Source organism: Anser anser (assembly GCF_964211835.1).
Source record: "Anser anser genome assembly, chromosome: 4".
NCBI lineage: Eukaryota > Metazoa > Chordata > Aves > Anseriformes > Anatidae > Anser > Anser anser.
In genome coordinates this window covers 25,109,803-25,136,055 of record NC_139724.1, presented here as the reverse complement: position 1 = coordinate 25,136,055, position 26,253 = coordinate 25,109,803, and the positions used below count along the sequence as shown (strand labels likewise).

Below are 26,253 nucleotides of genomic sequence, written 5' to 3'. Positions count from 1 at the left end.
GATGGGTATGCACTTCTGAGCTTAATACACATAAAATTATTTCGTGAGTGTGGGCTTCTGGCAAGTTATCTTTTGTGTCACTTATTGTTTTGGCTTTATGATAAATGTCTTGTTAACTGAGAAACCTAGGACTTTCAGAATCAGTTTGGAGTTGTACCTATTTTAGGCTGACCAGTAAAGGCGCTCATAAGGTATCTGTAATTTCTAAGTGCAAAATTGAGACTGCTCTCAGCCAGGATTAATAATGCTATTTTACTGTAGGAAAGCTCAAATATTGCTTTCTCCGTCCCACATCTATTACATTGTAATGTTTTTACTTATCCACAATGTAGTATGCACGGATGATCAAATTGTGCATGTAAATGTAGCACCAGAAATAGTTCAAACTGAATGAAATACATTCTTTTTCTGCTGTGGAATAAATAAGCGATTCATCATTGTTAGTAAGTTCTTTAAGGAATTAAGTCCGGAAGAAGCAATATAGTTTAAAAATTTCAGCACATAAATAAGGTAACAATACTGGGAGGGAGAGGGAAACTAGTCTTAGAAGACATTTTCTGTGGTAGATTGCTTCAGAGTTTTATATCATTGTGCCTTGTGTTCCTGCCACACTCTGTGGGTGGGTAGTGGGACCTCTTTTATTTATTTTTTTTCTATGAATACCAGTGTAATTAAATGTTATTTTCACATATGTATTTGATCATATAGTGTGCGCCCTATATGGATGGGGCAATCAGGAATGATGAACAAGCCCTCTAATATAGGAAAATAAATTGCATAAGATTTAAACCATACCTCTTTTAACAGGCAACCTGAATAACAGTTTCATGCCAACATTTGAATATGTTCTCACCTACCCAAATCATTCATAACTTTTTTTTTTAATTTTTGCTCTGGAAATTCATATTTTAGCTGATGTTTGCTTGGTTAAATAACTGAATAGCAATTAGAAAATGAGTGGTTTGAATAATTTTCTTATTCTAAATCCGCACCCCCCCCCCCCCCCCCCCCCAAGCTTCCAGATATTTAGATTTAGGCAAGTGGCTTATGAACAATTTTAAGATATAAGCCTTCTATAGTTTTAAGAACCAAATTTTGTTAGATTATAAACAAAACTAAAACCTTCAATGATCTGAGGTTCAGTAACAGGTGCAGAGAAATTGCTACAGCGGTATGACTACATCTGCATTGGCATTCTGCAAGCAAAAATAAGCTGAATTTCTGAATAATTTTCTTGTACTTCATCAAAATAAGTTCACTTTTATCTAGTTTGTTTTATATGAATTTTCCTTGGCCACTCACTGATTTAACATTCCAGAGGTAGTTGTGAATTTGCCAAATATTTTTGACAAAAATGAACATAAACCCAGTTTTTCTTGCAACAGTTACTTCAGTAACAGTTCACTTGTAACTTTTCACAGTTATTACACTGCAGTAATAAGGTATGCATTCTTGGGAAGGCAATCAGCATGTCACCTGTCTTTGCAAGCTCTCTGACTGCCAGAGAGGAGTTTCATGTTGTTGTTGTTTTGTTGTTTTTTTTATTTGGTTTTGTAATTGTGCCCCAGTCAGTTTCCTCTGGATTACTTTATACATCATCACCTTGTGTATTATAAAAGAGAAAAATGCATCTGGGTACTTATCATCTGGGGAGTGTTTTGATCTATGATCCTCACAAAATTGTCTTACTCTGGGTAAAACACCAAAGTTCCAAAGGAGTTGTTATTTTTCATAACAGTTTTCTATAATAGGCTTATTTCAGGGAGCAGGTGAAAGGAAGGAAGGAGTAACTGGGTTGAGGGAGAAAAGGCATGGGAACATCTTAAACTGGCTTTGTTGACTGTAGCCAGGACAATGTATCACGTAACTACGATTTCATACAGATGTTTGGATTCCTTTGTATTCCTTTGAAGGAGGAGCTGATCAAGTGCTTAAGAGGTTCTCTAGCACCTCTAAACTTTTTAGAGATGGAAATATAATTTTTTTGGATTGTGTTGTCCCACACAATTCTGGTCAGATCTCAACAGTACAAAGGAAATTCATTGTTGTTATGGTTTATCTTAATATTTTTACATATATATCCAAAGATAACTGCCCAAAAGCAATAACTTCTACTTATAACCCAAAAGATAAGCATTTTGGAGAACAGCCTGCATGATAATTTTTTGTCTTTTTCTGCAAGAATAGCTTGAAAACAAAAGCATAAATGCATCACCCCTGGCCAAAATATTCTTGTTCAGGAAGAGTGTTTTGTTTGGAATTAATTTTCTTGCTACAACTATGCTCTTGGACCCCAAGTGCATACCAGGTGCTTTCCTGAACTGGGACCTCTGTCGACACATATATGGAGGAAAACAGGTAAGATTATAAAGAGGGTTTTAAATAACATATAGAAAAGAAGGGTGGGAAGAGGTGGGGGGGAAAGATTGTTTATGAAAGCTCATTGCATTGTATGGAAGATGCTTGCAAGCATTATGTATGTATTTTCTATTATTTATCTTGGGCAACGTTTGCCAAGAGAGATTACTTGAGTCAAGTTAATTTCACCTGGTTTACTTTAAAATAAAACTGTTCTATTCACTTTATTCAAATGGCATAAAACCAATTAAAATGTGTATACTGTTATTTGTAGAGAGCATGCCTTGTTAGTCTACTTTCTCTGAACCATTTCATGTGTTCTTTTTAACTCCTCATTTTTTTTTAGTTGTCTTTTGAACACATGCTCACCTGCTTCAAGGGATCCAAAGCTACTAATAAAAACACCCCTAAATATGTAACAGATGCAGAAGTGAATATAAATGGAAACAGTTGAATAAGGGAAGTGGACCAAGAGCTGTCATCAAGCTCTTCACAGTCACTAGATTTTTTTTTCACCTGCTCATGCAGCGCTTGCCCAGGACCTGCTGGCAGTGACTATGTATTTCATCTCTCATCATTTTTTTTCCTCCACCTCACAGGCTTTTTTGAGAGTTTGTGGCTATATTAGAGTCATCTTTAAATCCTGCTAAATGTGCTAAACAATGTAGAGTGGTTGCCATTAAAAAGACAAGTTTATGTGCTGCCAATACTTTAACTAGGGCCTCCTTCTAAAGGTTTTTTCTTTTTTTTTTTTTCTTTTCATTGAAGGCTCTCTGGAATCATTCTGGCTTGTTAGAAGCTGGTGTATAAGGGTGCATCTGAGCTCCATGAGGAGAGCATTGAAGGGCTAAGTAGGAGTTTAGTGGTTTATTTTCCTACATAAACCAAATATATTTGCCGAAGAAAGGGGAGAATGCCATTTGGTAAAAGTATCTTATGCAGTGTTTCAAATTTGAGGTACAATACACTGAAGCATACAAAACCTTTTGGACATATCATGATCCTATGTGTAAGCATAAGCACCGTTTCTTTTCCTTTCATCTTCCTTTGAAAATGTTTCCTGCAAGCAATTGACTCTTGCTTATCTCTGACACATTATCTCTGCGAGAGTTTTATTTTCAGAGATTTTCTAGCTATATGAGGAAAATTCTGGGCAAGATGACTTTAAATAGGGTGCAGACAAGTTTTGATGTGGGTACAAAAACAAGGACTCTAGAAATCATAATTTCATGTATGATAAAATCCTTCCAGGAGTGTTCTCAGATCCCAGTTAACACACAAGTTAATGCATTTTATGGATACAGAAATAATAATAATAAAAAAGGTAGATGTTCTCAAAACAGGCTTTACAACCTAAAAAGTGATTGAAAATGATAAAATCAGTTACATTCTTTGTTGTGATCTCTATCTCCATTTGCTGGTTGTAATAACGTGATAGGCAGTAAACTGCTAGGAGAAGGACCATCTCTGTGGCACAGCAGCGTGATTCTAAAATTATTTGATTTGTGCTTTCCAGTACAATGCTGAATACTGAAATAATTTATGCAGGTATCTTTTTAGAAGCTTTTTCAAGGACATGATCTGGACTGTTCCAGTCAGTAATCTAGAGGACATGTCCGCTGTTCTCTAGCAGAGTACAGAGAGAAAAACTACCTTGGTCTCCTTCCTTATTTTCTGTTTCCTTCCCCTATCCACGTGAAATGAAATACAGCTCTTTGGTAAAAAGTTTTTTTTTCTTTTTTTTTTTTTTTGGCTAAATTAAATTATAGTGTTTCTGCAACATTTTGTAGTTTGTGGTATAAATTGATCTGTCTGTACTCAATATGACCGTTTCATTTTCTTTCCAAAATTGATTTAAAGGGTTGTCTGTTTTCTCTTCCGTGAGACCTCTTGAAACCACACATCTTTCTTATATAGAGACAGAGCAAGACAGTAGTGAAAGTCAGTTTGGTGGTGGCTCATGAAACTGCTGTTCTTGCTGCACTGTGCACTTGCTTTTCTTGTGCTGAATACGTATCTTTAAATGTAAAGTTCAAACTAGGTCTGCTATAGAAACCTATTTCTCTTTGTGCACAGACAATAACAGTATTGTACGTACGGACAAATTGAAAGTAGAACTTTTACTCCACATTGTCTGCAGGCTCATCAATTCTATACAATTCCAAAGCATTAAACTTGCATAGAAATAACCATGCATTAAAACATATGTAACAAAATACTGACCTCAGCTACACCACTGTAAATCTAGACAGTAACCTATCCTCTGAATTTATGCTAGTGTTGTTAAAATAAAAGGAGTGATTTATTAGTGGTGAACAGGGTTTTTATGGTCATGTTAGTCTTGCGCACATGTATAAGGTTGTTTAAGTACCAGTACTCACCAGTTTAACTTTTTCTTTTATTATGTGTAGTGATATCTGTGGCAGGTCATTGTGCAGTAAGTGAAGGGTATCTAAGAGTATATTAATTAAAAGTTATGTTACTTGAGGAAATGGTTGTTGGGTTTTCTTTAAAGTCTCAAGGCTCTTGTACAGTTCTTAATTCAACTGAGTTCTTTTTGCTACCATTTTGATACATATATCACTATTTCATGAGAATATCCTTGGCTCAAAGGAAGAACATTAGCAAGACAGTGAGCATGTTTGTAATTTTTTTTCAGGGACTGAGATGTGCAGATGTTCACTGCAATCCGTTTTCTGGCCACCTGCAGAAGTTATAACCCACTTTCATCAGAGAGAGGGAGAAAGGGGGAAGACTGTTTTAGGGGTGGTGATCGTGGTTCAGAATTAAAGCTGTTCTATGACCTGTTCTTGTCTCTCCATTCCCAGCTCTTGGTGGTGTTTCAAGTTGCACTAAAAAGAAGATAGATAAATAGATAAGTATGTATGCACTAAAAGAATAGTCACTTCATTTTTTATAAACTTTAATCTTGGCTGGACAATTTAAATATGTCTTGAGCATAAAATACTGTCATCTTCCTATCTGTGTTTTAAACACCATCTAAACAAAATAATATTGTTACTTAAATGAAAATTACCAGAGAATATACTTAATTATTACATGAATGAATGCTTTGAGTAATATAAACATTCTGTAATGTGCAAAAAAATGACAGATTTATGAGAAAACTACCAGTAAAATTAGTTGGACTTAGAAGTCACCTAGTCTACAGGAATGATTGTTCTTGTGAGACTTGATACTGTTCCACTTAAGTCAGAGCCAATGCTATCTTGTGCAGTAATTGCTGACTCTGAATAAACCATTCATTTTCTCTTTAAATTGTGATTATTTAAGCACTACGGTGATTTACTGTTAGGAGTATCTAAAGGCTCAAGCTGTAATTATGGAACTGAGCACAACAAAATCATAAATTTTAGTAGGAAAGCTTTAAAAATAAATCCTTTAAAGAACATCCCTGATCTCTGCAGACTAAGAAATGTTCAGTATCCAAGAGTATACCATTGGAGCAATTGTGTACTATTGTGCCACTTCATAAGCAGTGCTAAAAAAGTAGGAGTTTTCCTGAGATGCAAAGTGAAGACCCTAAAGGAGCCCAGAAATATTTAGCTTTCTTGATGTCTACAGCTTTTCAGTATAGATTCTGTTTTTACTGACCTGAAGGTGGTTATTCGCATCTTAATACACATATTTACAACTTGTGAGTCCTGCAGAATCTGTGAGAAATTATACAAGTATGCTGTGAGGAAAAGGGGCACAAAATCTCCTGAAGCTGGATGTTTAAATGATACACAGAAATTGTAAATTAATATCAATTCTCTGTTGAACAGAATGTAGAGCCACGGTCTTTAGAGCCAAGCAAAGTTGACAGCTCCAAAATATTCAAGTGATTTCTGATGTCTATCTCTAAGGCAATAAAAATAGATCTTCAGATTTTTATGTATGAAGACTGGGGCTTTAGCATCATAATGGCCATTAGGAGGGTGCTGCATATTTGCAATCCTGCCCTTTTCAGTGCTGCACATACGTCTCTGCAGCTTTGAGACCATGGAGACTGCATAACCGAAGCCCTTGTTCACCCAGGCTCTGAGCAACCTACCTCAGTGCTGAGTGCAGGCATGGCAGGCAGGGCTCATCTTGCAGGGTGGCTTCACAATCTCCTGTCACTGCTCTTGTTGGCACAGCAACCAAATTCTATTCAGAGTTAAAGGAAAGCATTAAAGATGTCCTGAATTAGTTTTCAAAGTAGGAGGAAGACAGACCCATCACAACAGGTGATGTTATCCTTGCTTGGACGTTTATCTTTGGAAGAAGGGCAATGCAGTAACCTAAATAGAACTTTTTTTTTTTTAAATTATTTTTTTAAGAGTAGATTTCTTCCATGGCAAACCCACTCTGTTGTTGTCTCTGACTGATTGAATGGTGAATAGAAAGAAAGAATAGCATGAGCGTAGAAAAGTATTTTTATTTGAAACATTTTTTGTCAAAACTGTGAGGTATGCTTTTTTTGTTGTTGTTTTGTTTCGTTCCTTCCAAAATAGGCGAGAAACAAGATGATTTTGAAGGCCTTCTACTCTTCATCTTGCATTCATAGTATAGCATCAGCTTTCCAGGTTATACTTTGACAAAAAATATTAGAAAGTAAAAATAGGTGCATGAAGCTTCTTACCTGCTTTTTAAAATTAAATAAATTTTCTTGCAGGCAACTGCAGAGGAGTGTAATCCCTGGGAACAACAACATAGTCAGTATTCTCTAAAGCTAAGAGGTCTGATTGATAGACTTGAGAGGGTCTTGCAGAGAACAGCAGAGGCCTTAGAGAGGTATACTATAAATGATTCATTATTTAGGGCCCAATTGACTTTGCTATATGTATTCAAGTTTATTCAGTTATCCTGGTAACCATGAGAGACTAGGAAGTATTATTGCGGCAAGAGACTTCAAGTATCGTCTCAAAACATTTGTTTGATTGGTTCTAATTCTCTACAGTTAAACTCACATAGGGTAGAGCATTCTAAGTTGGAGCAGAAAAACATAGTTTCTGCTGTTCAAATATTAAATTAAGGACAATGTACTGAACAATACAGAACTATTAAGAATTGACAGTGAAGTCAGTTTTGGTGAATTTGCCCTGTTCTAGTTTTCCAGGGTGCTGATTTTCTTGTAGTGCCTGGCACCTCCAAATGAAAGCACCTGGAATAAAAAGTGAGAGACAAGTCGACTCATATCAGCAAATGAGGGATAACACGCTCCTTCCTTCCATGTTATGTACCTATTTTTTAAAAAAATGAAATTGTGACAAAAATATTACCACAAGTCTGTTCCGTAATTTCATCATTATAATTTGGAATAGACTTAAAATGTTATTTATTTTGTGATAATGCAATAAGAAAATATCACGTGGCAACATGAATAAGAGTAATTAGTTTGATGTTGATCATAGGGTACAGCTTCAAACTTAGCAGCTTCAAACTTTAACTTTTGTTGATTCATGTATTCCTTTAATTTATATCGTAAAAATTAAATTAGCTCAAGGCAGCATGTTGCAAATGCCCGCGGTACCTCAATCTGTCCACGTTGTGTTTGCTAGAATTATTTAACAGGCATGTATCCAATACATGTTATATCATGTCCAGGAAACAGCAGTGTATAACTCTTTGCCAATCTTACCAATATTGTGCCAAGTTCTGTGTTTGAAGTGGAAATATTTTACTGAAGATTTATTTACGTACACTACTAGAACTTGTTATATGTTGGTCAGGACAGATTGATGAAATACAGAGATAGCTGGCATATTAAGGTGCAGAATATATATTTGATATTAAACTTGCTGCACTTACTGTGTACGCATACGTTCTTCTGTACACATATTTGAAAATAATTATTTTAATGTTTGTTATCACTCATTGAAATTTAATATACAGGTGTTACCAGAGTTTTATACACTTTTACCTGGCTTTATTCTGTTTTTGTATGAAACTCCACAGATATCTATTTCCCTTTCTCTTTCCTATCTTGCACCAAAAAAGCATGCTGTTATGAATATTAACCTATCCTGGTCAACAGTACCTTCCTTGGATAGGTCTCTGAGAAAATAAGTTATGCTCTTTAGATGATGAAGAGTATCAGGCATATTCTTTGAATGATATTTATTTAGTTGAAATAAACTTGATATGCAGAATCTTCTTACTAATTTTGTTGTTGTTTTCCATGACTGGAACTGCAGCAGGTGGAAATGAGGGTTTCTGAATTGTGCCAAGAACGTGCTTGTGGTGTTGCTGTACATGAAGAGGAGCTGCAGCTCCTAGGAATGGTTTGGGTCATGGTGGTAGCTAGGTGGAGCCTGAGGAGGCAGGAAGGAAGAAGTCCAGGATGGGTAGGAACTAATTCACATCCTTAGATTAGCAAAACCTTAGAATTTTCTCCTATAATTGTAAATATGTAAGCATCTTTGTACTTAATGCTTCTAAAAACTTTAATATAGTACATGTATGTGGAAGCACTCTGTTTTAAAGCACATTGACACTTCCATCTTAACAGATATGCAAGGCTGGGCAGATTTCATACACTATGGAAAAAATGATAAATTTGTAGGACGACAACATGGCATAAGGTGTATTTTTTTTATATAACTGCTTCATGCTCATGCAATCTCCAGCACAACCTAGGCACTATGAAAGAAGTGAATGCTTGGAAGTTCCCAATCCAACTAGCCACTTGTGGATGGAATATTGTTTATTTTTTATTTATATAAAATGGAATATGTTATACAAATATGCTTTTTAACATGTTTTAAAGCATATGTTATAAACATATTCCAATATATATATGGAATATGTTTATTTTTTATTTGTTTGTATATGACTGCAGTAAAACATAACTGCTTTTTGGGATTGGAAGTTGAACTCCCTCTCCAGGTATGTGGTTCTATGTGTCAGAAGGATGAGTGTACCTTTATTTTTATGTTCAGTTTTAACTGTAAGAGCCTTGACAGCTTTCAGACAAAATACAATGAATGAAAAAAAAGACTAATTCTGAAGTCTGCCATCATGAAGTAGACAATTTTATTAAGACTTCAAGGTCTCTTAACCTTGATAACTCTGATAATGTCTCTACAAGTCTATTTTATAAAATACTGCATCATAACAGTTAACTGTTAATGCTACATATGTGCGTTCTCAGATTACCAACATTTGGATTCTCTTTGCTTTTCCAGTGATAACTGGCATATATTGTCTTGAGTAGAAACAATGGTTGTTCATCTTTCTAGGTAGTTCATCTTAAGGGAGGAAGTTCTCATTATTTACTGAAGTTTTCTCTCAAAAAAAATGCATTCCGTCTTGTTAGAGTTGTTGCTCCTTGTCTTTGCCCACTACTCTGCCCCAGACATGATGGACAAGGGTTTGTTTCTGTTTTGGGGGGGAAACCAATTCCAAAATGACCTCTTGTGTGTCATTCAGGATCTTAACATTCAGTAGTCTTTCTCCTACTGACAAGAAATGCTGCCTGAAGAAAATATTGTGTGGTCTTCAGCACCTCAAGACTGCCATGGTATTCGGGGGCGACTGTAGCATGCACCAAGATGTATTCCTACTTCGTGGCCTGTAAAGGTGTGATAGAGAGGGAGGTGGAAGGATTGTTTAAGGGGATTAGACTGAAGACAGAATAGGTCCAGGAGACTGTGTGGAAGGCATAATGACACATTTGTTAAATATATCAGTTTGACAGGTCATAAAAAGAAGAGGCATTGGAGTACATTTGCAAAACTTCAGATTTAAGATCTCACCTCTAGTTTGGTTGCAGTTACAGTTCATGCTGCAAAGGTTTGTATCCTGTGTTTTAGTATTTTGGCTTTTAAATTTTGGTGGATGGTTCCTTCAACATTATCAGTCTCAACAGAATGAAATTCAGGTAGATAGAAAATTATGCATTCTTATCCTTGTACTGAGTCTGGCTGACATAACCCTAATTTTAAAAGGTTATGCATCAGCCCTGAGTAAAAAATACTACACTGTGATTGTTACAGGCCATAGAGGAGAAGCACTCAATTTTTTAACCCATAAAGGGTGATGGAGAACTCCTTACACAGGTGCTTCCTTCATATTCACTGAAGAGTTGGTCCCATTCCCAGTCTGGCTGTGAATTCTATTGAGTGACAGCTCTTCTGAGGGCAAGAAACATTATACAGGTGTTACTGGGGACCTTATGGAGCCATCTAACATCTAAAAGTTAAATTGTAGGGGAGAGGATGTGGCTGAAAGAGGTTGTAGAAAATGAGAATGTCCAATGAGTCAGTCACTGAGGTGCATACAGCGCATACCATTTTCTTTGTCTCTCAGTTACTGATTTCAGGCAAGCTATACTTAAAGCTGCAAATTGAGTGCAGTATCTAACTCATCCTCTGCATCTTACATGAAAATGAGTTCAAGTCAAAATGTACTACCAAACTGAAAACAAAACAACCCCCCTCCCTGCCCACCAACACCTATTTTCAATAGGGAGAAGCATCATACCAGAAGAAAAGGCAATTCTGTTTTGAAATGCTGTTTGATCCAGCAGAAAATATACAATCGATGCAAAATTCATGCTTTCCACAAGATGGCAGTATAGGTGCATTTTTTTTAAACTTCTGTGCTTTAAAATAAACCTCTGGGAAAAAAATACACAAAACCAAACACAAAACAACAACACGGTGTTGTGATAACTTAGCCATTTATAACTAAAATAATTACTGAGTAGGTGTTGTATTATTGCAGTTATTCTAATTCTGAGAGATACAGAATTTTAGTAACTTCCATTAATATTGTTTTTTAAAATTGTTTATTTAAAATATATATAACTACTTTCTTGCCTTCTTTATTTTGTAGTTAAAAGGCATAAGCACTCTGAGCAATGCGATGGCGATTTATATGCTGTATAATGAAGGAACACCTATAACGAAGATGATGAGAAACCTTTGCATCTTTTAACCTAAAAGTAAAACTAGGGCTAATGTTTGTCATCAAAGCATATGTAGTAGAAGCTTCCGTAAGGAAAAAAACAAACATCTTGGTTTTCTGGAGAAGAGAATGTGATGCTGAGGAACAAAATGCCCCATACCCACAGTATTTTCATTGTTTTATTAATCCCATGTTTTTCTCAAGATGAGACTGATAGTGCAATCTTTGTTTGTTTTCTTAAAAGTTAGTTGAGGGTTTTAACTAATGCTTCTGCTCAGTTTGACCAGGTGCCTATTATAAGTGTTCATACTAGTATGAATTTTGCTCTAATGTGCTTAATTCAGCAGGACTGATTGGTCTTAGGCCTGTTGGGGAGTGGAATTCATGTGCACCATAAATCCAATTTCTGATTTTTAGAACTTCTTAATCATGGAGCTACTGTACAAATCTAATAAGGAAGTGCTAGCAAGTCTGTACTTCATATAGCAATCTGGCTTGGAGAACACCAAAATCACAAAACTGTTTTGACAAAAAATATATATATTTTTTTTTTGGTATATGATGTTTTACAGGATGTCCAGTAGATGTCTCTTGAGAGCTTCACATTTCATACAGGAGCAACTGCTGCATCTGCAAAGGACTGGAAAACGTAGCTGGGAGGGTTTTTGAAGATGGCTGTTAGCACTGCTTTCCAGAAAGAGCTGGATAGAGTATCTGAGAGATTCTTTGATCTAGGAGTTCGCAAGAAGGGCTTTCACAGTGCAGATATGTGTTATTTTTAACAGAGTTGAGGGGCATCCAAATGCCATATGTTTTCAGGCCTGTATGCTAGACTGCTTTTTTAGACTGTTGATTAGGAAAAAAATAGGAATATTTGTTTTAATACAAAAATTAATCTTCCCTACACTTCTAGTGCAACACTGCATTTTTATCTTTTTTTTCTGAATCTTAAGACTTTGAAAACAACATATAAACAGTGAAGAAGTTGTTTGAATTTTTGACTGTGGAAGAGACATCTGTCTGAAATGCAATGGGGATTTTAAATGCAACTGTACAAAGTCATGAAACAAAAAAGTTATCTGAGGCTACTAGGAAAAAAAAAGTAATTATGGAACCACACTGAGCAAGTAAGCAAATTCAAATACCAGAGAACTGCATAAATCTATTCTTTATTTAAAAGAGGAAAAAAAAAAAAGTAGCATTGGCTATATCAACACAAAGCCTAGTCTACACTAACCATTCCTCCCAGATTCTTTCTTAGAAGAGGAAATCTAAAATAGTCTGTTTTGAAAGAAATTCTTAGCTATTCTCAAAGTTTCAAGTTTGTTATAGGACATTCCAAACACAAAGGGTTTTGTCCAGCATTTACTGGGATGTGAAAAGTCAGGGGAAAAAGTGTCTGCAAATTTCTGTATTTCATTTGTTTGTTGAAGGTGGGTCTGTGAATAACTTGTTTCCTTCATGGACATTTTATATGTGCATCATGTTGTTGAGACAATCAAGCCCAGTAGGTTGCTGCCCTTTATATAATGGAATGACTACTGGATTGATATGTTTTTCAATAAAAATAGTACATCTTTAGGTCAAGACATAAACTTTGAATCCTTTATCATTAGAGTGATTTTTTTTTTTTTCTGTTGGGGCCAAATAATGTAGTTTAATTTACTGGGGAGTTAGTGAGATCTAAGGTGTGGTGTTTTTTGTTTGTTTTTTTTTTTTTTTTTTTTTTTTTCTGCAAAACTGGGGCAAAAGTTTTAAAAGAAAATGAAGGGCTTAGGAAATGCTTGTATGTAGAATATTTAGAAATGTCAGAAATAAGCAATTAAGAAAATTGGACACAATATCATCTTTAGGCACTTAAAAAAAATCTTCTGGCTCACTGTCTACATAATAAAACACTACACATTGCATTACAGTTATGTGGTGAATGCTAATATCAACATGTGATTTGTCTTAGAGCGGGAAAGATAAACGAGTCTTCCAGTCAAAAGGACACTTTATGAGAATATAGGGTTACAAATTGCATGCAGTTGCATAATCCCAGTTCTTTGGAAAATGGTGAGGGAACTTGTACTAATTGCAAGCAGACAGGGGAAAAAAAGCCATTATCTCACAGTAATGAGACATCTGAGAATTTCTGCAGTTCTGCATATTGCATCCAATGATATTTCTCTGTAATCTGAAATAAAAACTGTCCATTGATATGTACTTTGGAGGGCTTTTACGCACACAGTACTTGAGACTTTTCAATTAAGGTAAGTGATCTTGTTATTTGCAAAATATTGGTAATTCATTTTCTTGACTTTGATTAAAACATTCGCCCTGCCACCACCCGAAGATGTTCCCCAGTACCTAAAAAGATAAACGTATAGCTGGAAAAGAAGGAAGGTCAAACCATGGTCAGTATGCCTTGCCCAAGAATGGCAACAAGAAAATATTGAACCTGTAGTGCATTATTTCTGTGTTTGTAGAATTATCTATTAACAATCTGTGAAGTAGAAGTTAAAAAAAATATATATTTGAGGAATGGGTGGGAAGCAGGTAATTACCACAGAGTGCAACCTACCAGCATGATAGACATTCAAATGTGCTCTTACAATGCAATTACTTCATTTTTAAGCTGTGTTGTTCCTTACTGAGTAGAATGGAAGTGGGAAGCCAGAATGTGCCAACTTAGGCTTCATACAATTTGATTTGACTCCAGCCATGGGAAAGAGGAAAAAATCTGATGGGAGCTTAAGCGAGAAAGAGCCATCTATCATCACCTTGTAAAATTTAATTTTGCTTAACTGTACTGACTACCTTGCCGTATTGTAGCAGTGCACGAAAACTACGCTACAATCTTGGAGGAATAACAAGTTTGTTTATCTTTCTCCTTTTGGCTTACCTCTTATCTGGTTGGCACAGCCAAATCTGTATGGGTTTCAGGGAAGTGTTGAGGCTTTTAGTGCTTTACACAGGTATGTTACTGATTAGTGATACAGCTGTTTTGCGTGCTATGCGTCTCAATAAGTGTATTGAGTTATGATGGAAAGAACATCTTGCCAGTGTATGGAAGGTAGCCAACCAAAAATATCTGATTGGCTAATTACAACAGCTAGTCCAAAAGATGTGCTGCAAATATATTTGCAATTTTGATGCCAGTAGGATTTATGTTATGTTACCATGGTTATCGAACAGTTTCAATACCGTACTTAATTTTAAATCAGCTTTTGATGTCAATACCATGTTCAGGAACCTCCATAGCTGTCTGGTAATTGTTAGAGTGAAATGCGTTTGGCAATCAGTGAAGTCATGGAAACTTACTGTACAGGTTAACTACTGATGTTTGTTTAGTAGACTTCAGTACCTTGTTGAGGTCTCAGTCACTGCTCTGAGGTATTTACAACCAAAGATACCTAGAGATAACAAACCCACATTGAGTTTACTTGGCTGAAATTTGTTAGCCAAGCCAAAGATGACACATGAGGCGTGACAGATAGCGTATACCTTGCATTCCAGTATTAATGAGCCAGTGAAAAACTGTAATAATTCAAATAGTTAAATACAAGAGGAATTCAATTGGAATTAGGTCTCTTTATTGGATCAACAACAGCCTGGTCTCAAAGCTGAATCATAGTGTGTCAATAACCTGGCAAGCTCAGTGTCAGCCTAGTCTGTGCTCAGTTTGCTCTGTTTCAAAACATTTTACTTCATCAAGTCAGTAATGAAGTCAGTTTCTTTAATTTGAAGTTTGAAAATGGATAAGGTAGATGGATTGGATAAATCCTGATTTACCTTATTCACCCTCTGTTTGGTCTGGATTTTCGCACCTTTTTTACATCAGTTGTGAATTATTTATTTTTTTTTCTTTATGAGTAGTATTCACATTCATAGTCTACTAGGCTATGTTATTGCAAGATTTGGCTGAGTTTACATTCGCTGTTTTGTTTCATTTAGCCCTTTTCAATTTTGTTATACAACATTTTATGCTTTTCCATTTGTTCAGATGGCAAAAGCTTCAACAGAAAATAAGAGAGCAGAATTTCAATGGGGAAGCTGTGTGCTGGATAAGGAGAGAAGGAATAATCGTCCTAGTCCTGAGACCTTGTAAAAAGAATTTTGGATTAAAAGCACTAAAGAACAGGTGTTACTGGGAGCTTTGAAGATGTGAACTTAAAAGCACAAAAGGAAACAACTGAAGAGGACTGGTAAGTAGGAGGAAGAGCTATCAGAATGGTTAATAAAAATAGGAAATACAGAAAAATGAAGATAAGGAAGACTTAGAAAGCCTTTTCTGTAGGCAGGCAGCTATTGTGTGGTGGGGAAAAAAGTAAAGATAAGAGGTATGTTAAAATTGTTAGAAAGCCAGATGTATTTGTCAGTGAGTTTTAGGAGCCAAAGAAGGTTTAAAAATAATAATAATAAAAAGCCGAGGTCCTGAGATATCTTTTCTTTAGAGGACAGATATATTCTCTGTTTTGAAAAAGATTCTCCCTTAGTTAATTGTGTAGATTACTGGCTCAAAAGGTAACTTTAAATCTCCTATATCGTGGTTTCTTTTTGACATGCTTTGACCATGTATGAACAGTTCTCTTCTGGATTAGCCTTCAGCGCAGTATAAAGAACACTGAGCGTAAATGATTATTGATTGATCCAGAACATGAGAGGGCATGCATACAGTCTTTGCTCAGAACAGGACATCACACTCAGTGAAGATTATTTCTTAGAATAAAATAAAATTGTCTGACTTTGATTTTGAGAGGGAAGAGGGATGATTACTAGTAATTAAATGTATCATCTAAGAAAATTGTTTGTGAATATTGACTTCAATAATGCAGGTGAAGCATTCTGTCTGATAATCACATTTTGTGTTAAATTCACTAGCCAATTTTTTAACATTTTATTTACTAAGTGCAAGTGTGAGAAGTAGGGTAAAGTTTTGTTCTGCAATTGAGTAAGAAGTTATTTTCCCTCCCTGCCTTAGCCTTCCCAACTCTATGTTCAATTAGATAGAAAGACATTTTGGTTTATTTTGTTATTTAATACATTCATTTAGAATAACACTTCTGAGGTGTCTGTGCATTCCAGACAAAACAAGCTCAGGTGCATGTTTTATGACCTTGTCATCTTGTGTTTTGATGGGCCTGTGGATTATTGTCCTATTCAGTTTCTCAGTGCTAAAAGTTGGTGGGAAGAACAGGAAAGGCAAAGGTCACCTGAGGGAAGAAACACTCCACAGGACTTGGAGGCTGTTTTACAGTAGATCCTGTAATCAATCTGCAATGGAGCTGGCTGGGAGCTGAGGCTGTGTTACCTGTGACCTGAATGCTAACTTGTTACTGATGGGAGTCGCAGCAGGATATTTGTAACCTGAAGCTAAATTATCCATTAAAGGGATCATGCTGCTATGTTGCTACTTCTATTGTCGATGAAATTCTTAACAACTGCTTATTTAAGGAATTTAAATAAGCAGCTTAAGGAATTGCTCCTCTTACCTTACTTTTGTCTAGTAAAGTAGTTTTGAATTTGTGAAGACTTGAACAGGGAGCTCTGTCAGTCCAGATTTGCAGTGTTATCTTGTCACAAGCACCTATCAATGGTAGTGGTATGCTTATAGCAAAATCTTTCAGTGGAGAATTACAGGTGTATATATATACACATTTACTGGTAGGTTCTTCAAAATTCTGGAGAAAGCTGAATGATGAAAATGGTTCCTGGAGGTCAGCATGCATTTTGATGCAAGGGCACAAATGAGGAAATTCCCAGTTGATGATGCCCTGCCTGCGTACAAGTGGCTTCCTCCTCTGTTGCCTTAAGACCTCATAGGGCTCTGTACATAATAATTCAATCTAAACCACTTTTGAGCAGCAGAATGTTGCTGACAGCTATCCAGAGCCTTATACAGTTACTAGTTCTTTACCAAAAATATTAAGATTTCTGATTTTATGTTTCTGTTGTCCTGTACATCCTGGCGTCATTACTGTGCTCAGTGTTTGTGAACTGTTTGGGATGAATCAGATGTGTTATGGTAATATGGACTCGCATATCTCACTGGAGTTCCTATAACAATAATAGTGAGTATGAATCACTGCAGGAGTGGCTCAGAGTTTCGGGGAGCCAAGAGATGATTCATTCTTTGAAATAAAGAGAAGCTGCTAATAAACATTACTAGACATTTTCAGTTTTGTTTGCAGTGTGCCAGCATTTGCTGTACATATTGGGGAAGCAACACAAGGAACTGAGAGAATATCATACCAACAGTTGCTTTGTAAGCTATGACTTAGTAAATGCACATTGAGTTTCCATGCTGTGAGTATTCACACTCTCTAGTGCTGATACAGTGACAAACTGTACTGTTTTGCTACTGCAGCATCGGACCTTTTTTCCAGTCCTTCATTCTGTTGTTTTATGCTTGAGGTTTCCTTAAATTACTGTATACTGAGTGAATTTTCTTAACAGCTGATGTTAAATGCTTAATTTGTAGTATTTAAAGTGTCAAAGGACTTGGAAACGAGGAAAACCACTTTAAAGTAGATTCACTGGACTAGAGAACGAATTTGCTCTACAGGGAGTAGGCATGTGTGCGCCTCCAGCTTGCAGCAGTCTTTGTCTCTCTGCCAACTTGTTTGACTGGGATCTCATGCTCCTCTGCCTGCAGCAGCTGTCAGTGCACAACCCTACTGCACTGAAGTTGTCTTTACAATTTAATGCTGAATCCTACCCAGCTGCTGTCCCAACATGCTTCCAGATTGTGGAGGATTCACTGCTTCAGGTGAATAAGTGTGACACTATTTTGCTCAGTTGTCAGACAACGTCTTGTCTTCCCTGTTGGCTTGTCCACTTGCAAGAGAGCTTTTCTGCATTCTTGCCACTGCAGATGATATGTATGTTCTTTTTATCTGATCAAAGGAAAGAGGTCAGAAACAGACTTGAGAGGACTGTGATAAAGAAAAGAGCTTGTGTCAAATTACAGAATTGTGAAAAAACAATATTGTGAGCTATGTGAGAGCATGTAGAAAAGCTCAGAAGGCTTTCAATTACAGATGCATAGTATATTGTAAGAGAACCACCACTGTTGTTTTGAGCACATCTTGATACACTCCCACTGCTTCCCAAAGTGATACAGAGCTTTCTGCCCTCAGGGATTATGAACCTCCCTACACATTGTTCAAAGTGGAAGCTAGCCTGGTGTGTCACAGACAGTAATCCTTTCCTGGTTTATTTAATGTACATACAATTGCTGTTTTTGCTGGCTGTGCCATGCCTCTGACCCTGGTGACCACTGTTCTTCCTTTGTCCAGCCAAAATAGCTCTGTTGTGTGAACTAGTATGTTACATTTATTTTAGAAGCAGATGCAGGAAGGAAAGCCCCAAGAATAATCTAACTGGCTTTGTTTATGTCCTTAATTTTATTTATTTATTCTACTATCAGGTGTTTAAATGGTCAAAGACCTACTTCACAAACATTTCCAGAAAAAATGCTTTGTCAACCACTGCACGTCTCCCTTTATTTAATACCCACACACTCTTTTTGTCTGGGTCATTGTAAAATTAATGTCTCAGTACATGCTATTAAGCTGTGTTATTCTTTCTCTCTTTGTCCAAAAGAAAGATAGTGCTGTAATTTGCACTGCAATTCATCCTTTTCATTACTGGTTTCTCAGTGACCTTGTACCTGCTTTGAGGTCACAATTCCGGTCAACAACCATCCAACATCTTTATTGTTTTTTCTATTTGTTAGAAAGAGAATTCTCCTGTACCATGGTGGAAACACCTTCATATCTGAACTCAGAAGTACAGTTGCGATTTGTCATCGCTTTCAATGCTCAGATATCACAAATGCAACATGTTAAATGTTGACTAAATCCCTCCCCTCCAAAAAAATCCAATTGACATAAGATCTTAAGAGAGCTATTTGGATTGTGTCCATACATGGCTTTCACAGGAAAAAATCCTTTTCCAAAAAAGGCCGTAGAGTATCAAATGCTAAGGACTAGCGTTTACTTTCCTTAACTAGGAAATATTGTGTAGATATTTATTTCTGATGGACTACTTCCACCCTTCTTTCTTCAGATTTTTGTCTTTTTGTGAACCTGATTTATAAATTGGACTGAGCTGATGCTGAGTGAGTATCACAGAATGGCTGAGGTTGGAAGGGACCTCCAGAGATAATCTAGTCCAATGCCCCTGCTCAAGCTGGGTCACCTAGAGCACGTTACACAGGGTCACATCCAGGCAGGTTTTCAATATCTCCAAAGAAGGAGAATCCACAACCTCTCTGGGTAGCTTGTTCCAGTGCTCTGTCACCTGAACTGTAAAGAAGTGCCCCCTCATATGGCAATGAAACCTCCTGTAGTTCAATTTATACCCATTACACCTTTTCCTATCACTGGCCACCACTGAGAAGAGTTTGGCCCCATCCACTTTACTTTGTCCCCTCAGGTATTTAGAGAGGTTAATAAGATCTCAATCTCCCCTTCTCTAGGCTAAACAGGCCCAGCTCCCGTAGTCTTTCCTCATAGGACAGATGCTCCAATCCATTAATCATCTTCGTGGCTCTGTGCTGGAATCTCTCTAGAAGTTCTATGTCTCTCTTGTACCGGGGAACCCAGAACTTCACACAGTATTCCAGGTGTGGCCTCACCAGAGCTGAGTAGAAGGGGAGGATCACTTCTCTCGACCTGCAGTTCATACTCCTCTCGATGCAGGCTAGGATCCCATTGGCCTTCTTGGCCACAAGGGCACACTTTTTTCTTATTTGTTCTCATTACTTGTTTTTTTGGGGGGATGTGTGTGTTATCTTGCTCTAAGCTTTTCTTATCCAGGCACTCTTAATGAACTTGGAAGTACTGTGCTGCATGGGAGTTGATCTATTGATCTATTCTTTTTACTCATTCAAAAGAGGATAATCCTTGGCTTCAAATGAATAATCTGCCCATATGGAAGAAGTTAATATGACGCTGTACAGGTATCTACCACTTAAGATATCACAAAGGAGATATCTAAAATAGGGATGGAATTAGGAACATATATATATTGTTTTGTTTAAAATAAGTATTGCTTTTTTTTTGATCAACTAAGTGGTTACGGAGCTTAACCATCTTTTTATGTTTTAGTGTTGCAGAATTTGTTATATCAATAGGGTACGTAAGTGGTTACGTCCCATCTAACAACTCTTCTGAAAAGAGTGGTGCTATTACGATGACACGTGCAATCTTGGTGAATTTGTCTACCATAGGCACAAAGAAATCTTTCTACCTCATAAGCTCAATTCCTTTGTAGAAATACTGTTTTTCTTTCTCGCAATATCCATTTATTCAATGGATATTGCGAGATATCAAGCATTCAAGGAGATTAACTTGCCTGTCCCTTCAGAGTTGGGTACAATCCCTCTCTCCAGGTAGATCTGGTAAGCATTATATAAATCAGATACTTCCTAAAACTGAATATTACTCAAGAAAACAATGCAAGTTTTCCCCAAGTTGAGATGTCTTTCTCCATACCCTCTTACAAAAGCTGTGTCAAATCTCCTTAATTAGCATTGACGTGATACCAACTGACAATTGTACAGGCTGTTCAGAAACGTTTGTGTTGCAATGTGGTGTTCTTTTTCATTGTGGGATGACTAGATTGCTCTGCAGTACTGGACTCCATCATAACACATTAAAGTTTAACCCATTCATGTTCTGAAAGTAATAGGTGTTGTCAGGTAGAAACATCCCTTCCTGGAATGTTTACAGCTTGAATAATTGAATAAATTGTAACCATTTTAGACTTCATGAATAAAAATTTCTTAGACAATAGTTAGCAGCTTCTATATATACAAGAAGGTTCACATTGTTAAGTGTGGAGTGAGAAGAAAAGGGAAAGAAGAACAGAAGAGTTGAGAATCCACTTCTCTTTATGCTGAAGATATTTCAAGTTCTTAGTAAGGTAGAGAAATCATCAAAAAATTGCAAGATAACTTACTATTGAGCAAAATATACTAAAACCTACTGTGCTCTCAAACAGATGGAGATTGTGTTTTTTTTTTTTTTTTCCTACTCTAAACAGTTGATGAATTCCTTCCAATTAAATGTACGTTTCAGAGTGGGAACATTCCTGTGGCCTTGAGAAAGCCAGCCAATCTCGAGGTGATTCATAGTGAGGCTCTCCTTTGTGGGGATCCTGAATTAATCAAAATGTTTATGGAGAAAATAACACAGGTATCTAACATCTCAAAAGACTGAACAGTTTTTTGTTCAATCTCTTTCCATTGTGTAATAAGTTTTCACATTGTGTTTTTTTTTTTTGTTGTTTTAATGTGGAAAATTAAAGTAAGTCAGTCAGTTACTAATTATTTATTAAAAAGAATAGTTGGCATTGGCAGTGTTAGTAATTTGGGAAGTTTGCATCTTTATGCTGTGTCCCAGTGTATCTGATACTAACTGAGAGCTATTTCCCTTTGCACTAAGAGCAGTGTGTGGCCTACCTCTTTGCTGTCCCTCTTTCACACCCAGCTGGGGCATGGCCCACATCTTTGTCCTGATAAAGATTAGTTCAACAAAATGGCAGAAAAAGACAAGAAGAGAAGGCAAAAAACAAGTTGCTGTAACTGCTTATCTTTTGCTTATACAGATGCAAAGAATAAGAGGAATTATTTAGTATGGTCTGCTGAGCTAGAAGCCAATACAACAGGATAAAATATGTAAAACAAAATTAAGATATGAATATGTGAAAGGAACTGCATGACAAGGATAAAGGGAAAAAAAGTTGACTTTGAAATCCTATACTAATGTTCTAATTTTATGATGAATTAATACCCAGCAACAAGAGAAATACAATCTGTTACTAAGGTGAACTCCAAAATGAAAACTCACTCCAAAGTTTTGTCTAAATCCTACTACCAGTTCCCTGACTTTCCCACTCACTACAAAAACACATTTTCATTGTTGCTACTTATCTTTTTTAAAAACTATGACTTTTCAAAAAAAAAAATATGGAATTTGTGGCCTCAGATAACAGAGAATAACATTCTTGAAGTTCTTGATGGAAAATTTAAATGAGTTTACAAAGAGTAATTCTATAAAGGTCATTGAAACCTATTTTATGCTGAATTTCCCTTTCAGTTTGCCCACAAGGATTATAAAACACTCATCCTGAAAAAGCTCCCATTTCAATTTTCTTTTTTAGTTCACATTTGATCTTACTTTGAAGAAGACATGATTTTTTAGAGATAAATACAGTGCCGAAGCAGTGGAAAAAAGTGAAGCAGTTCTGATTGTTTTCTGAGCATGCCTTAAAAATTAAAGAGGTTTTTAGGAAGGTCAGAATGTCTTTGCCAAATTAGGTAGTCTGTTGCTGAGAAGCAGCATTAGATTCACTGAAGGCCTGTAGATAGTCATGGATAAAGCAGGGTATATAAGGGAAACTGCTTGGATATTGTTAGCATGTTTCTGTAGAAAGTTGTGTAGTAATCTGAATTTTATTGGTGACCAAAACCACAGCCTTATTTGAACCTTATTGATACACTTTGAGGGTGGTTGTGAGTGTAAAGAAACTTAGGACAGTTGGCGTGGTATTTTCCCCTGGTTCTGTTTGCTGCTGTTGACAGTCCTGCACTTGAAGTTTGTGTCCATTAGCTGGTGAAAAGAATGGTCTTCTATCATTAGGCAATAGAATTGAGCAAGAGATGACATCTTGTCCTGTGATGGAGAAATGAGATGCTTCTTGGAAATGCACCACAAAGTTAAGAATTTTGATCAAACATGAAAACCAAAAGAACAGCTAAAGAACAGCTTGCTTCTTTACAGGAGTTGCAGGATTATTCACTTTTTTTTTTTTTTTTCAATTATTTTAAGGAGAGAGGTCTTTAGGCATGGATTGATTTCAGAAGGTGCAAACAGCTTTTTGAGGGTCTTGTCTCCTGCTTTCTTATAGCAGTGATAGTGACCACTATCAGAGACAGGATATGGAAGTTTGCAAGTTCCTGTGTACTCTGATATGTTTGTTGTGTTTACATAAAGCATACTTTCCCTCCGCATTGCTTTTAGTTTTAATGGAGAAAACAGATCCAAAAAGGCTAAATAAAAAGCCTGTGTGCCAAAGGAGTAGTTCATAAAACACGCAGGAGAAGCTCCATGCATTTCAGATGTAACTTTCTTTTAATTGATATTTTTCTTCCTCTTCCTGTAGGCAGTAAAACCAGAAAAGTCTATTTTGTCCTACTTTTGGGGCTTTCATAACATTTTTTATCCCTGTTTTTTTTTCTGTTTTGAGAAAAAAAAAAATCAAGCACTGTAAACCCACTACTGAGTGTTCCCATTTATGTCATCTGCCTGACTGTAGCCAGTTCTGGGGTTCAGGTTCTGCCCTGTTTATAATGTCTGATTTTCACATATGTTTGGATTTTTATAGTTTTTTGGATTTGTTTCTTGCAATGTAAATTAATTTTCCTGTCTTAATACATTTTGTATGTGGAAGTATTTTAGAGGAAACAAACAGCAACAAACAAAAACAACAACCCAAGATTAGATTAATTACTATACAAAGTATTCCCCAAAGAAATAGCAAACAAAAGGAAGCCAAGATTATGATGGATAAGGAATGTCATTATGAACATAGCTTAGGGCTGTTGTGAGTTGTGGCCGTAAATGCAGGAAGTAATTTTCCTCCTGGACCCTTTTTGAATATAGGAACAAAATAAAAATAAAAGTCTGGTGATTGTAGGTAGAGTGGATGGGAAATACTGAAAGATCGTAGAAGTGTCTGGGCAATAGGATGGAGGTATCCCCATATTAAGACACAGGAAGAGCTTTTGAATGGGTGGAGAAAGGGTGAATGATTTTTGTTTTCATGTTTATGAATTCATAGCTCGTGATAATTTTTTTTTTTCAGATGTTACCATTAGTACACCAGCATCTGAGACAGAATTACATAACTTTTTAATAGTAGATCCTTTCTTAACAGTCAACTGATGTGATTGGCTGACCCTGCTTTTTTGGTTTGAAAAGAATATTTGTTCACAGGATTGAACAAAATTGGAAAAAAGCAAACATAAAAACAAGCGAACCTTTTCACTTCTCTTTCTGTTACGTCAACTACAAAAAGTACCTGTAGAAGCTTTAGGCATTTTAATAATTAATTGGAGGGCTATATAGATTGATTAAAATGTCCATACAAACACACTGTATATGAAACAATTTTACCCTGCTGAGATAATGATTCAAAACAATTTAATCTCCAGAATTTTACCTTCTTTAATACAGATCAAATACTACATATGTTTATCTCTACATGAGCTATTTTCTGTAGTTAATAGGTGGTTTTCAACACTTATTTACAGTTCAACCAACAGTGTTTTCACTGCTTTCTCAGGGTACTTCATTAATAATTATGTTTGAGTATTATACATACGTTCTTTAATCTCTTTGTAAATATATTTTTTAAAAGGTCTTTTTTGGTGATACAGTTGTGAAATATCTTGCTGTTGGATTTTTGACTCAACCACATGTTTTTTCGTGTGGTATTTCACAGCTGGTTCAGGCAAATTCAAACTTGTATCATGTTCAAGAAAAAAAAAATCAAAAATAAATAAGTTTATTGCTTATCTGGACATCTCATTTTCCAGCTGCATGTTTCCTGCAGCTCACTGACTTTTCCCAAATGTTTTACAAAATTGAATTTTATCTGTAAATATTCTTTTCTTATTCTGCATTTAAATTAATTCATTTCCCATTCTTATTGGTAATAAACACTAAGGGCAAAGCAATTGCTTTCACATTTGATTCAGACAAGTAGCTTCCAGAATTAACAGAAATAAAGGTTTAGTGAGATAAACAGTCTGCACATTTGAAAAACTTTTCATTTAAAATGCAAACCAAAAGTTCTTAGAATATGAAATTACGTAAGTAAGTGTTTTGAGAAAGATTTTTGGTTTTGTTGTGGTATTAGTCATGTAAATATTTAGGGTCTATGTCAATACAAGTGGTGAGTGAGAGATGTAAACAGAAAACATTGTGTAGTGTTTCTACTGTAACTTTTTGTGTTACTTGGAATGTCAGTTTTATTTATTATAGTCTTCATTATTCACTCTTTGTCTTCTAGTTTGATCTTCAAATCCCTTTGCCAATGCCAGACAGAAGCTGCTGAGTATTGTTATCATTTGAAGGTTCCTCATCTTTACTATGGCTGGATTGAGAGAGAATTTCATGATCAAGGTCAGCAAGGCTTCTTGTAGCAGGAAGTCAGGTTTCACATACAATGAGTCTTAATTTTTTACTGTTGCAGATGCTTTTATTTAAGTTAGGGCTACTGATTTTATGTTGTATTATTTCTGCTGAAGATGACTCTCATGTGGAAATATCCCAGGAAGTAAGAATTTCACAGGGGAAGTCAAAATCAAGAAGTCAAAAGAGAGACAAAATTATAAAAGTATAATTTAATTCCTGAAAAATTTCAGCAGCTATGCAGTGGTGGCTATCCTCTGTGGTTTGGAAATTAAGTATTATTAAAAGTTAATCCAGTAGGCTTTCCTCCTCAGGCTGAGTGTAGGAAAGAAAAGCAGAACATGTAAATCTGGTCACGTACATATAAACATTTTCCTGCATGGTCAGGATGTGGTCTTGCAAGTCATCCTCATACCTCCATGATCCCATACCAAGGCTGATGGTGGTGCTACCTAGTAGTGTGAACTTGCTCAACCTTCTCAAAGCTGAGTCAGTGATGTATTGTGAGGTACAAAATACCACGGAGAATCTCGTGGATTACTTATGTGACTCTATCAGCAACTGGCTTATTTACAGAACAGCTCATTGAGAAAACGTGTAACATGACCAAATGGGATGAATGTCTGGCAGTGACAGAACAGGGGCAGTGTGGATTCTTGATGCTACTTTTTCTTTTAACCTGTCATCCTAAATTTCAGCCCTATCTGTGTATATATAAATATGACCACCAAAGCTATAAAGTGACCTTCAAAAACCTTTCTGGCTATCTTAAGTGTTTATAGACAATAAGTTGTGTTGCAGTCTTATGTAG

At 36.2% G+C, this 26,253-nt stretch overlaps 1 long non-coding RNA gene across 1 annotated transcript in view; it reads left to right on the top strand.

Annotated features, from left to right (window-relative positions):
• Positions 1 to 25,434, top strand: part of LOC310899225 — a 39,666-nt gene extending 14,232 nt beyond the window's left edge. Inside the window, exons 2-3 of the long non-coding RNA XR_014584094.1 lie at positions 15,242 to 15,443; positions 25,321 to 25,434. This is a non-coding gene — a long non-coding RNA (uncharacterized lncRNA). The remainder of the gene's footprint in view (positions 1 to 15,241; positions 15,444 to 25,320) is intronic.
• Positions 25,435 to 26,253: the final 819 nt, after the last annotated feature.